The sequence below is a fragment of the Chiloscyllium plagiosum genome, unplaced genomic scaffold (assembly GCF_037043375.1).
Source record: "Chiloscyllium plagiosum isolate Xiang-an unplaced genomic scaffold, Cpla_swu_hap1 HiC_scaffold_170, whole genome shotgun sequence".
Taxonomy (NCBI): domain Eukaryota; kingdom Metazoa; phylum Chordata; class Chondrichthyes; order Orectolobiformes; family Hemiscylliidae; genus Chiloscyllium; species Chiloscyllium plagiosum.
Window position 1 is genome coordinate 465219 of NW_028270309.1, and position 12511 is coordinate 477729.

At 41.4% G+C, this 12511-nt stretch overlaps 1 non-coding gene across 1 annotated transcript; it reads left to right on the forward strand.

The window, feature by feature from the left end:
- Window positions 1–11314: 11314 nt before the first annotated feature.
- On the forward strand, window positions 11315–11396 carry trnas-gcu (transfer RNA serine (anticodon GCU)). The gene has a single exon. It is a non-coding gene; the product is annotated as a tRNA-Ser (tRNA).
- Window positions 11397–12511: the final 1115 nt, after the last annotated feature.

Consider the following 12511-nt stretch of genomic DNA (forward strand, 5'->3'; position numbering starts at 1 on the left):
CCAGATTCTGGATTAGTGGTGCTGGAAGAGTGCGAGCAGCAGCAGAGTTTAAAGGAAACCAAAAGGCTACAGCTAAGGTGAGACGGTTTGTTTTAAAATTACTTACCGGTAGCGGACAGCAGTGTTTTTTTCCTTCTCTTCACAGAAAGAGCGGGTGCAGCAAGGGGAAGTGACGAAGACCAGAGGGGCTGCCGGGACCCGGAAGCAGGTATAACGTAAGCTTACCTGGGTAGGTTTTTCCCCTATAAAAGCGTGCAGGAGAATAAAATTATTTCGTTACGACTTCCCTCTGATATCTTCATGCTGATGATCCTGATCAAATATTGCATCTCTAAATGAAGATCAATTTTCTCCTACCTATTTTCCCCAGTAGTTATCTTGACACTGATCTGATACTCACTGATCTCCAGTTACCTGGTCTACCTCCACCCCATCCTGTAAAGGCTCCAGTCCTCTAGCACCTCCCATGTGACAGGATCCTACTGACATTTGACTCAGTGCCTTTCCTCCCTTGTCTCCAACAGCAGCCTGTGAAACAACTCGTCCAGACCTGTGGACTTGTCCAATTTTATACCAGCCCAAACCATCAATCCCTGCTCGCATCTTATATCAATCTGTTTAAGAACTTCCCAGTCCATCTTGTTGAACTAAGTATCTGTCTCCTCATTCTCCCAAGTAAAACAGATGGGAAGCTCTCATGTCACAATCTATCAATGTTTTCCAGCTTCGCACACAGATTGCCCTCTTGATTTCTAATGGGCTGTGATTGTTCCCTGGTTATTCTGTTCTGCTTGATGTTCTTGTGGAATATCTTGAAATCCTCGCTAATCATGCTCACACTTTTCAATGTCCCTATGTTCGCCACTCCCCTCTGAGTGATATTTTGAAAGTTTCATTTAGATCACCTCTCATTCTCTGAAACTCTACAGCATACAGGCGGATTTCCCTCATTGCCATCCGAGGGATTAATCTGGAAAATGTCCATTCAGTATATGAGATCAGTATGATTTACTTGGATCAGGAAATCAAAGCTGTACTCAATACTCCAGGTACAGATGAACCAACATTCTGTGTCACTGGTGCAGAACATTTTTACTCCTAGTCGGTGCAAGTTACTTCAGAAGCTGGAATCTGTAGTGAAACCAACACATGCTGGAGATCACAGTGAATCAGATATCATCCATGGAGAGAGAGAGCACAGAGCTTTTTATCGTCTATATTCTGATTCCCTTCAAACAAAGGGAAACTTAACTTTTACCTTCCCCCATTTGCATATGTTCATCTCAATACAATTTTCTTTATTGTTTTAGGGATAACTTACTATTTGAATTCTTTAACAATCCTCCTGATATCCAACTAGACCACATCTACTGGTTGACCATTGTTTATATCGGCAAGAGACATCTTCAAGCAAAAATTTGGTAAATGTTGCCGTCCCTTTCAGAAAACTAGCATAATTCTCTAGACTATGTTATAACTTTCCAAGTGTCCAATATGACATTCTTTATAATAAATTCCGACAGATTCCCCACTGTTAACAATAAGTTAGCTGGTCTGTAGTTCATTCTCCCTCTTCTTCACTTTGTAAATCCTTAGAATGCATTTATAACTTTCCAAATTGAATACGGAAAAATATAATGATTCCCATTGCAATTATTATCTCTATTTCTACTTTCTCTGAAATTCTGGTATGAAGTACATTTGGTCCGTCAGACTTATCAATAGAGTTATGTTTTCAAATGCTACTCGTCACTGATTTTAGTCTTTAGTTACACAAGTCCCATGGTCACTTGGTATTTCTGGGAGATATTCTGGACCCTCCTCCATGAACACAGATATAAAATAACTGTTTAGTTTCCCTATCATTTTTCTGTTCTCGCAATAAATTATTCTGTCCACATATTCACTGTTCCACATTTGACCTTGTTTTTTATTTTCCTTTCAAATATTCATAGAGGTGTTTCGTCAGTCTTTTTGTTTCTGGTTAGTTTGTATTGCTGTTCTCTTTATACTTTACTTATCAGTTTATCAGTCCTCTTTTGTTGTGCCCAAAAGTTCAATGAATGCACAATGTATGACCCTTTTCTAAGGCACTTTCTTCGATCTAATATAATTTTTAACTTCTTTTGTTCACCATCGTTGAGTCACCTTTGACTTTTGCGAATTATGCCTTGGAGGGATATATGTATATTACAGACCTTATAGTGCTTCTGTAAATAACATTTAGTCATTTTAATGTACTTTCCAAATTCACTAAAGCCAACTTTATTCTTGTATCTTAATGGCTTGCACGACTCAGGTATATGCCCGTAATATAAGACATCATGTAAAATTCAATATATTAATGTCACTATTCTCCCAACGATCCTAAGAGCAAAGTATTCGATTTGCTTTTCTGATCACACAATACCAATTCCAAAATTTCCTGATCTACAGCCCAGTACTCAACATACTACTAAAGCAACCCGGCTCATACACACTCAACATTAACATTCACTTGGGTAAACATTGGTAGATGTAACTTGAAGCTGCCCATTATTACCGCAGTACCAACAAATATGTATGTCTAACTTCCTGTTTTATAACATAGCCACCATTTGTATTGCAGCTTTCAATTTGATACGTAACTCTCATGAATGTTTGCTTCTCCTTGCTGTTTCTAAGATCACCTCAACAGATTCTGTGGAATCTGAGTGACGTGGGCTCTGGCGAGGTTAATGGTAGATTCAGGCGAGATGTTCGGCGAGGCATATCTCAACATGGATATTATCTCACCACATCTAACCCGTTCTTCTCAAGCGGCATTGTAAGATTTTCTCCAGATCACCCGTTATAGTGGTGTAGTAGAGAAGGACAATGATCTTTCAGCAATGCTGTGTATTCCCCAGAGACCTGAGACTGCTCTAACCTGGGTGGGAACCTTATAGCAGGCTGGTAAAGTGCTACTGCTGCTGTACAGGATCTTCTTGAGATCACATCTGGAGTCGTGTGTACAGATGTAATCTCCTCACTGAGGAAAGGATATTGTACATAACTCAAAGATTGTTCCCTCAACTGACTTCTGCAACAAAGGTGTTAATCATCGAATCTCTCCAGTGTGGAAGCAGACCATTTGACCCATCGACAACACACTGATACTCCGAAGATCATCCCATGTAATCCTCACCACCCACCCCACCCAATCTTTATAACCTGGCATTTTCCATGACTGATGCGCCTAGCTTCCACATCCTCGGATATTATGGGTAATTTAGCTTGGCTAATCCACCTAACCTGCATATCTTGGGACTGTGGGAGGAAACTGGAGACTGAAATTGAACTAGGATCGCTGGTGCAGTGAGACAGCAGTTCTAACCACTGAGCTACCCAGTGTGGACAACAAAACTTGCCTGCATATTTCAGCCCTTGAAAAGTAGCATTTTTGAGCAGGGAGATTCCATAAGTCCCCAAAACTGTGACTGAACGACAGGAGGAGAACATTGAGATCTTGAACGGCTTGATCAGGAACAGAACCAGGACATGCAAGTCCATTGAGACTATAATGTATGAACACCAGGAGGACATTCCGCCCAGCGAGTGTGTGAAGCAGGAACAGAATGAGTCCAATCAGCCACACATGCCTCTTACACAGCAATTGGAACAGATCTTTTACAGCCTTGTGCCTGTTACACAGGAATTGTGCAACGGAACATAATGGTTATAGAAAGGGAAGAACTTCGAATAACCAGCTTCACTCGGGAATGATAAGTGGTGAGAAACTTATTGGGATTGAAGATTGTTAGGATGCGTTACGACAGAGTTAATAACAGGAGATTTCCAAAGTCAAGCCACAATCCTGCACAGTCAACATATTATGGGTAATTTAGGAAGGATAAATCATGTTTGAATGATTTCACTAACTTTCTTTAAAAAAAACGTAACACGCAAGGTGGATAATGGGGGTTCTACAGATGTATTATATCTGGACTTCCAGACATCAGTGCGTAACGTGTCGCAAAAGATTATTATGCAAGGCAAAAACACTTGGGATTAGGAACAATTTACTTGCTAGGGGAGAGGATTAGCTAACTAGTAAAAGTCATGACATGGAGCCGTTTGATTTGGACTCGGTTGGACAATGTCAAAAATGAAATGAATCCCATTAGAGTCCAATGGGCTTATTTGTAAACACAAGGTTTCATTGTGCTGCTCCTTCATCAGGTGTAAGCGACAGGAAAATCTTAAACACAGATGATATAAGGAAAAGATCAAAAGGTTATACAACTCATGCACATGAATTGTTCATACACCTAAGATGGCTCTTAAATACTTAATCAGTTAGAATGGAGGTGCGAGTTTGATTGGTTAATATAAAAATTGCCGAATTTATTTCAAGTCACTGCCTTGAGATACCTTCAGATATTATCAATGTAAATGAAGTAACACGTGCGGTCAGACAATGTATTCTAAGCTTGACGCCTTGTTTGGACTCTGTCTGTGTCTTGACCTAGAGTTAGACTGGTTTTATTTACAAAGTACGATTTGTAAAATAACACATTGACTGAATATCTACAAATTGTATGTTTTGGAATAAAATAAAATGTATCTGCAAATACAAATGGGAAAATGTAAATTCAACCCACAGATTTATATTTGCATTCGTGTGTGTGCGTGTGCATATGTGTGAGAGAGGGGCGTGTCTGTGTGAAGGGAAGAGAGAGACATTATCTGTATGTCAGAGACAATGAGGTGGAGTATGGGTGTGAGTGCGGGAGGGAGAGAGAGTGGTTGTGTGTGCATGTGTGTGTGACAGAATGGAGTACGTGTGTGAAATGTGAGAGAGGGTGAGTGTGAGTGTGTGCGAGGGGCAGAAAGGGAGAATGTGCATCAATGTATGTTATAGGTAGAGTGAGAGGGTGTGCTTGTCCAGGCTAAGACACAAACAGATATGGCTGATCCCTTTCCCCACGCACACTCTCTCCATGGTTTTCAGAGCTTCCCCTCTCTGCAGCCTCTGCTCCATTTGTTGTTCATGTTACAGAGCCAGATGCTGTTACTACAGTCCCATGCTATGTCCCGAGCTGGGACACTAAATCCTCCGGTCTCCTGAAATGTCTGAAGCAGCTTACAGCACAACTTCTAGCAAACAATCCCCAGTACCTCCACTAACAGGAGGAAGTCAGAGTCGCCTCAGCTACAAGTTAGATGCCTTGTCCTTTACAATTATACTCAAGGACCTTCCTTGCGTTACTGACCGTACCATCAACTGAGAGGGACAAACAGAGGCATTCCATGGGAAGGCGCATACCAAGATTCAAACACGTGAATCAAAGCTCCTGGAACACCCTTGTCCATAGGGTATCACATGGGACACATTGAGAAGTGAGGAACAGCCTGACACACACTATTTCAATGTTTCTGAGCTTCACCATGCCGATACACGAGGGAATCAAAAGCCAATGCCAGGGAAAGACGCGGAAAAAAAAACAAATAATTAATTAACAGATAACTTGGTGAAAATATGTTTAAGGAGATGGAGGGATTGTATCAACTGGATAAGTGAGACAACGGTGGGCCCAATCACAAGAATGCAAACATTGAATAAATACATTGCTAGATCAGCTGAATTGGTCTATTGTCTCCAATTCTAAATCTGCTTCACAGAACCAGCCCAGACACCTTAAATTGGGGTAAGGTAACGGCCAAGATGGAGAGCTGTGCAGACCGTGCTAGTGGATTACTCCATAAACCGGACTATCTGCACAGCATGGGGAGCATTGCAAACCTCTGCCAGGATATAGCAACCTCCACCACCACCCTATGTCTGGACATTTGAGTCAATTTTGTATCCAAATGGCTAGTTTTCCATGTATTTCATATGAAGCAACCTTGTTAAACAGATGACCATGCACAATGTTGTTCAACACCTTACTGATGTCCATCTCGCCAATGTGCAACTCTCTACCTCAGTTAATCTTTTTAGTCACTTCTTCAAAAAAATTCAGTCAAGTCAGTGAGACACAACATTGCTTGCACATTTCCATGTTGACTACCCCTAATCCGTCGTTACCTTTCAAAGTGCGTGAAAATCCTATGCCTCATTATCCCCTCCAACAACTTACCCACCACTGCCGTTATACTCACTGCTTTTCCTTATTACCTTTCTTAAATTCCTTAAGTTATGGCACCACGTTAGCCAACCTCCAGTCTTCCGGCACTATACCTGTGGCTATGGATGATAGCACGAGGCCCAGCAATCACTTTCCTAGCTTCTCACAGAGATCTAGCGTACATCTAATAAAAGTCAGAACAGTTTCCTTCCTTTGCATGTTTTGAGACCTCCAGCAGCTCCTCTGTGATACAGACACTTTCGAAGATGTCATTACTTATTTCCCAAATTATTTAGCTTCCATATCCTCCTCCACAGTAAATATTGATACAAAATATTCGTTCAGTACCTCCCCCATTTCCTGTGGTTCTGCATATGGGCAGGCTTGCTGATGTTGAAGGATGCCCTATTCTTTCCACAGTTACTGTTTTGTCCTTGACGTATTTGAAGAAGTCAAAGCTATCACATGTCCCCTTTTTTACGCGTGCAATTTCCCTCTTAAGTATACTATTGTTGCCTTCAGACACTTCTATTGAATCACTTTAAATCAGGAATTAAGAGGCAAATGCTGACCATTCCAGTTTCGAAAAATTCCATCTGGTTCACTGATACCCTTTAAGGAAGCAAACTGCCATGCTTACCTGGTGTGGTTTACATGTGACTCCAAACCCACAGCAATGTGGTTGACTGTTAACTGCTCTCTAGGCAATTAGGGATGTGTAATAGATGTTTGCCTAGCCAGGGACGCCCTTATCCCATGAATGCATTAAGAAAAAAACCCTCAATTCCTGCTGTCTATAACTGACATATTCTTCCTTCTTATCCGTGACCAGAACCTCAATTTCTCCAATTCTCCAGCATTCCTTACACGTACCAGCCTTACCCTTCAACCTAAGCGGGACATACTGTCTCTTTACTCCTGACAACACATTTTTGAAGGCTTCTCACTTCACAACTGACCAATTTCTCTGCGAATATATATCCCAACCGACGTTAACATTTTCATTGAGTAGGACAGAGGGATTGTCTGCATGAGGCTGAGCTAAATGATGCTATCTTATCAAACTCACCTCATTAACTATCCACCCCACCCATGGAGTCCCTCTTATTCAATGCCAGCCCGACTCTACATTCATCATGGCTGGAGGTTCTCACCATCGCCCAGATGCCCCCGATACTCCGCGACTCCTGGCATTGGTGCCATCTTTAAAAGTCCAATGGTCACATGGTTGTGCTTTCTCAAGTTGGAGCTGCCCTCCATAGTTTATCCTGAACATGGCAGATACGTGGAAATTATACCACAGTTTGTCGACTGGGGCCCGCAGATCCTGGTAGATTGGCTAGTACAGAGAGGGAAATTCTCTTTCTAAAAGGCGGGCCACACCACCAGACCCACCAATCATGGTCTGAGCTCAGAGCAGTATCTGCGGTCTGAAGAAATGTCCAGCAATAGAGGACAAGCATCAATTACCTTCCCCACTCTGTCAGGATAAGATCACCGTATTTTCTATACTCCCTCACAGTCACTGTTTATCTGTTATAACACCTACCCCGGAACAAAACCTATGCCCCAACACTCTCACTGCTGCTTGCAGCACCTTCCGTTTCTCTCTTTTACCCCTCTACTATATCTCCTTCATTAATAGCACTGCATGGATACAACACTCTTGAACAACTCCCTTTGGACAAGTCACCATCTCACCCACCAATCCCCCCCCACTTTCACCAGCACTGACAGTAGTATAACCCACTCACACCTTCACTGAATCCTTACCCGTCTCCTATTCCAGAAGAAACAGCTCGGAATAGAATAGAAAGTGCGAATCTGGGTAGTGGAGTGGTCGATATCCACCTCCCCCTGCCCCCTATATTTGTGTGTCTGCATTTTTCTCTGTGAGTATCTGCGTGTGGTTGCAGGTCTGGCAGTCTCTGTGGTACTTAAAATGACATAATCTCTCTCTTATCTGGCCACCACACCCTACTTCAGTGATGGTGGCAGAGGGCGATAACCTTCGATGATTCAGTCTGAGTGGGAGATAAGGCAGCAGCTCACAGCACTATTCAAACTGACAGCACCATCAACACACACACCTTCGCGCCCGCTACACCCCCGCCCCACACACACACACACACACACACACACAAAATGCTGGTAGATGGAGAGTTGCAAATATACTTGGGGTCGTCCGAATGGAAATGCTCACCTCGGAGTGAACCATTTTGTCAGGAGATGACATCAATTGATTTCTGTTTCTGTGATTTGCAATGCTTAAAAATTACGTGGAAACGTATTGAAAATTCCCAAAAAAGGCCTGGTAGTGTTGATAATGACGCAGGGACAATATCGCTTAGTATCAGACAAAACTGCTCTGTGTTTCAAAGATATTATTTGAAAAAAATCAAACGAACGTATAATTTAAGAGATTCACAGCAAAGGATTTGCTATCGACTCAGAACCAAAAACTGTGACACTGATGCAGTGGCGTGGGGAGGCCAGCAGAGGGATGAATCCAATCATAAAACTGAGTGGTTCGCACACCCTCTCTCAGGATTAGAGATGTTGGCCTTACAAACCTTCCGAACATTCCGTGGAAGAATAAAGGGAGTGATAGATAATTTTCGTCTCCATGGAGACGATGTTCATGAACTGGATAGATACAATTTACCTTATTGGAGTTTATATATACAGAAGTCATATTTAAAAAGCAGAGTTCATAGTGTAACTGTAAAATCTTTAGGTCACCCTCAGTGTGAGCATTGTGTGTAATCCTTGCCCTCATTCTCCACCAAAAACATGTAAAGAAGTTAAAAAGGGCACAGACGCTGTTCCCTGGATAGCAAGATATTAGAAAGCCAAGTGGCGTTGTTTACTGAGACATAAAAATATCAGATAGGATACAAAAGGTTTAATCGGGATGATAGAAAGAATGAAGGAGTTTATACACGAGATTTGGAAATCCTGGAGCAGAAACACGCAAATTTATATGTAAACAAATGAGATTTTCACATAACGCGAGGTTTGAATGACTAAATCAGGGAAATTCCCTCTTTCGAGTGTAACAATAACTTTAGTTAGAGCTTCAAAACCATTAGTGAATGATTAAGAAAGGTTTGGATGAGAGTTTCTTCCACTCAATAAAATTATTTTAATCGTGAATGAATTTACAGAAATAAAGCGTAGAAGCTGATTTCACAGTGATTTAAAAGATACACGAGCAAACATACAAGGATGGAATTTACCATTGAGAGAAAGTCAGTGGGGTTGCGTAACAATTTCGAATTTGGTTGACTTCAGACACAAAGACATTTCATGAATACGTACAACTGAATGAGATTGAATATAAAATGTTCATGGGTTGGTAAGGTGTGACGTATTATTCAAGGTGAAACTCTGTAAATGGAGCAGATGTCCTAATATAACTGCAGACAGAGGTTACATCCTAATGAATAGGAACTGAACCGTCACTTGGAGATGCAACACCTACTTTAAAGCTTTGACCACATTCACATGATGTTATGTATATTTCGTACATTCTTAACTCCACCCAAGAAATCCACCAAGAAGACTCTGTCCTTTTGTATTGTTAAACCTCTATACTTCTCTGCAGCACGCCATTGAAGATAAAATATGCTCAGACCAAAATTCAATTCAATACAATATTCAAACGGTCATATGTAATTTATTTTTTATTATTGCAATAACCTTTGTGAGTTTGCAACAAACTGCATAACATGAAACCAGATCAACATCTATTTTCCCGGAATTTAACGCAGTGCACATGGGAAACGTTATCCATCTGCTGAAAATTCACCTTCGGCTCTTTCTCCACGCATGTCTCTACACTTTTTAAATACTTGCAGTATGTTTGTTGATCAAGGAGTCATTATCCAGAAAAGGTCGTTTCTCAATCCACAAACACGGGTATCTTCCCATAAACTTGGCTTTGCTCAATATCACCTTTTATCCGTACGCCTCAACACAGACGACAAATTGAAGCTGCTCCATGTGATGCTCAAACGTAAAACTTCGGCACAGCACAGCCCACTATACTGGAACAGAGATACCGTGCACTGGTCACCTGCAGCACAGGAGCAACACATTAATGCTTACCTCCACAATCCTGGTTTTACCTTAACGTTTGGGAAACCGAATTTCTCTGATTCCATGGCTAGTAACGGGGATTGTACGATCATCTTCACCAGTAGTTCTGGCCCCGAGTGAGGAAAGTGGTGAGCTACTCATTGCAAAGATGGGTAGATTGTTGAAATATACAATTTCGACATTTGCCTTCACTATGAGCACTTCATTTCGTTTTTCATCTGTAGAAATCTTAAAATCTTCATCTTGAACAGACGCAATGACAGATTTCCATTGGATCTCTGGCATCAAATTCCAAAGTGTAAACTCCCTCTGAATTCTTCCACCGCAGTCCGCTGTGTGGGAAGTGTTCCTGTTGTGGGAAATACACTTCCCCGTGTGTCAACTGCTGGTCCCAGCATGCGCTCTCGCACTGCACTCATTTTCCATCTGACACTTGCTCACTGTTTTGCTGTGATCATACAGTGACTTGGTGTCGCACGGCCCAGGAACTGATGCAGATCAAGGTTTTTGCATTGTTGAGTTCAATTGTCAGTTTAGCCTTATTTAGGATTTTGAAATTGTCTGTCCTAGACACAAGTGCATGTCAAACATATCTGAGTGGAAGAAAGGTGTTCCGAATAATGACATTGAGCACTATGCACTCTACTCCAGTCTGGCAAACAATTCCTCACAGGCAATTTAATAAACAATAGACAATAGGTGCAGGGACAGGCCATTCTGCCCTTCGAGCCAGCACCACCATTCAATATGATCATGACTGATCATCCTCAATCAGTATCCTGTTCCTGCCTTATCCACATAACCCTTGATTCCACTATCCTTAAGAGCTCTATCCAACTCTTTCTTGAAAGAACACCTCCTACTGTCTCGGGTTCTTCATTCCATTGACTTCAAATCTTCACAGAATTCAACAGACCTTGTTACATAGTCATTTCTTCATTTTTGTTCAGACCACTGTGAGCAGAGTGTCACAGTGCGAATGCGCTTGCCCCACAACCCAGATGACAGACAATAGTCTTGGAACCGTACTGTGCTATTTATGATTTCACCAAAACAAGGGAGAAATGTCTGCTGCTCTGCATAATTTATGCAATTCACTTATTCATAAGAATACAGGCGTATGTGACGAGGTGGCCGAGAGGTTAAGGCGATGGACTGCTAATCCATTGTGTTCTGCACGCGTGGGTTCGAGTCCCACTCTCGTCGGTGCTGTCAGTGATTTTCAATGTTGCTATTTTTGGATGATCACAACTGTCTTACTGAAATTGGAACTGCAATATCAGTTTGTATGCATCGACGCTATTATAAAATCTCAAAGAATAATTTGGTCCTGTTGCCTAAACTGCATTGAAATGTAGATTGCATTGGGATATTGAAAAGGAACGAGACTTTCTTTTACAAGTCAAGCTGCTGTGACCTTTTATCGTACGAAAGAGATCCAGGAAAGCCAAATAACAAGAGATGTGAAGGGCATGTTTATGCAGTGGGATTCTTAATGATTATTTTGTCAAATGAAATCTGGAGCAGGTTGAGTAGAAGTGGTTCATCTTGGTGAGAAGAGCACAAAATAATGGAGATATTTCAAAAGGAGCAGGGCGTGGGTGTAGGGCCATCGAGAACTAGCTGTAAATGTACAGTAGAGAATTGCCGATGTGGGTGCTGAGCATGGGCACGGAAAGACTTACACATTGGTCTCGCCCTCGCCCCTTGCTCTCGCCATTGATGAATGCTGGACATAAGGCCTAAATACAAGATGTGGGAAGCGAGTCCCTCTCGTTCTGCACACACTGGAAGCATCACATTGAACTATGAAAAACTGGAGAAGTCAGCATGTTAACTGTAGGGGCTGAACCTAAACTGTGGATCAATAACCACAGATTCATGCAGCATAAACATGAAAAATGATTTAAAGTGTCTTTATACGCATGTCATTAACAGACGTTTCGCTCTAATACCCTTGTGGTTGAAAGAATAAGGCAACACATTTCAGATGGATGACAACGTAACTAATTTTGTTTTGAAATTGAGATCTATTTGATCTTTTTACACAGTGAACAAGTTTATTTTAAATAATGTAAACCACATTCCCTTACCTGGAATAAAAGTGTGATTTCACTACAAACATTGTCCTTGCTAAGTCGCAATTACTCAACATGAAAAATAGGATATAATTTTTATTGAGAATACATCAATTAGCACCATTATCTAACTTCGGATTGACTGCAATATGCATATGCTAAATAAGGTTTAAGAAAGAATGACTTTTGGAAATAATGATTCGATGGTGCCTAAAATTAATATCAGGTTCTCATGATGTGGAT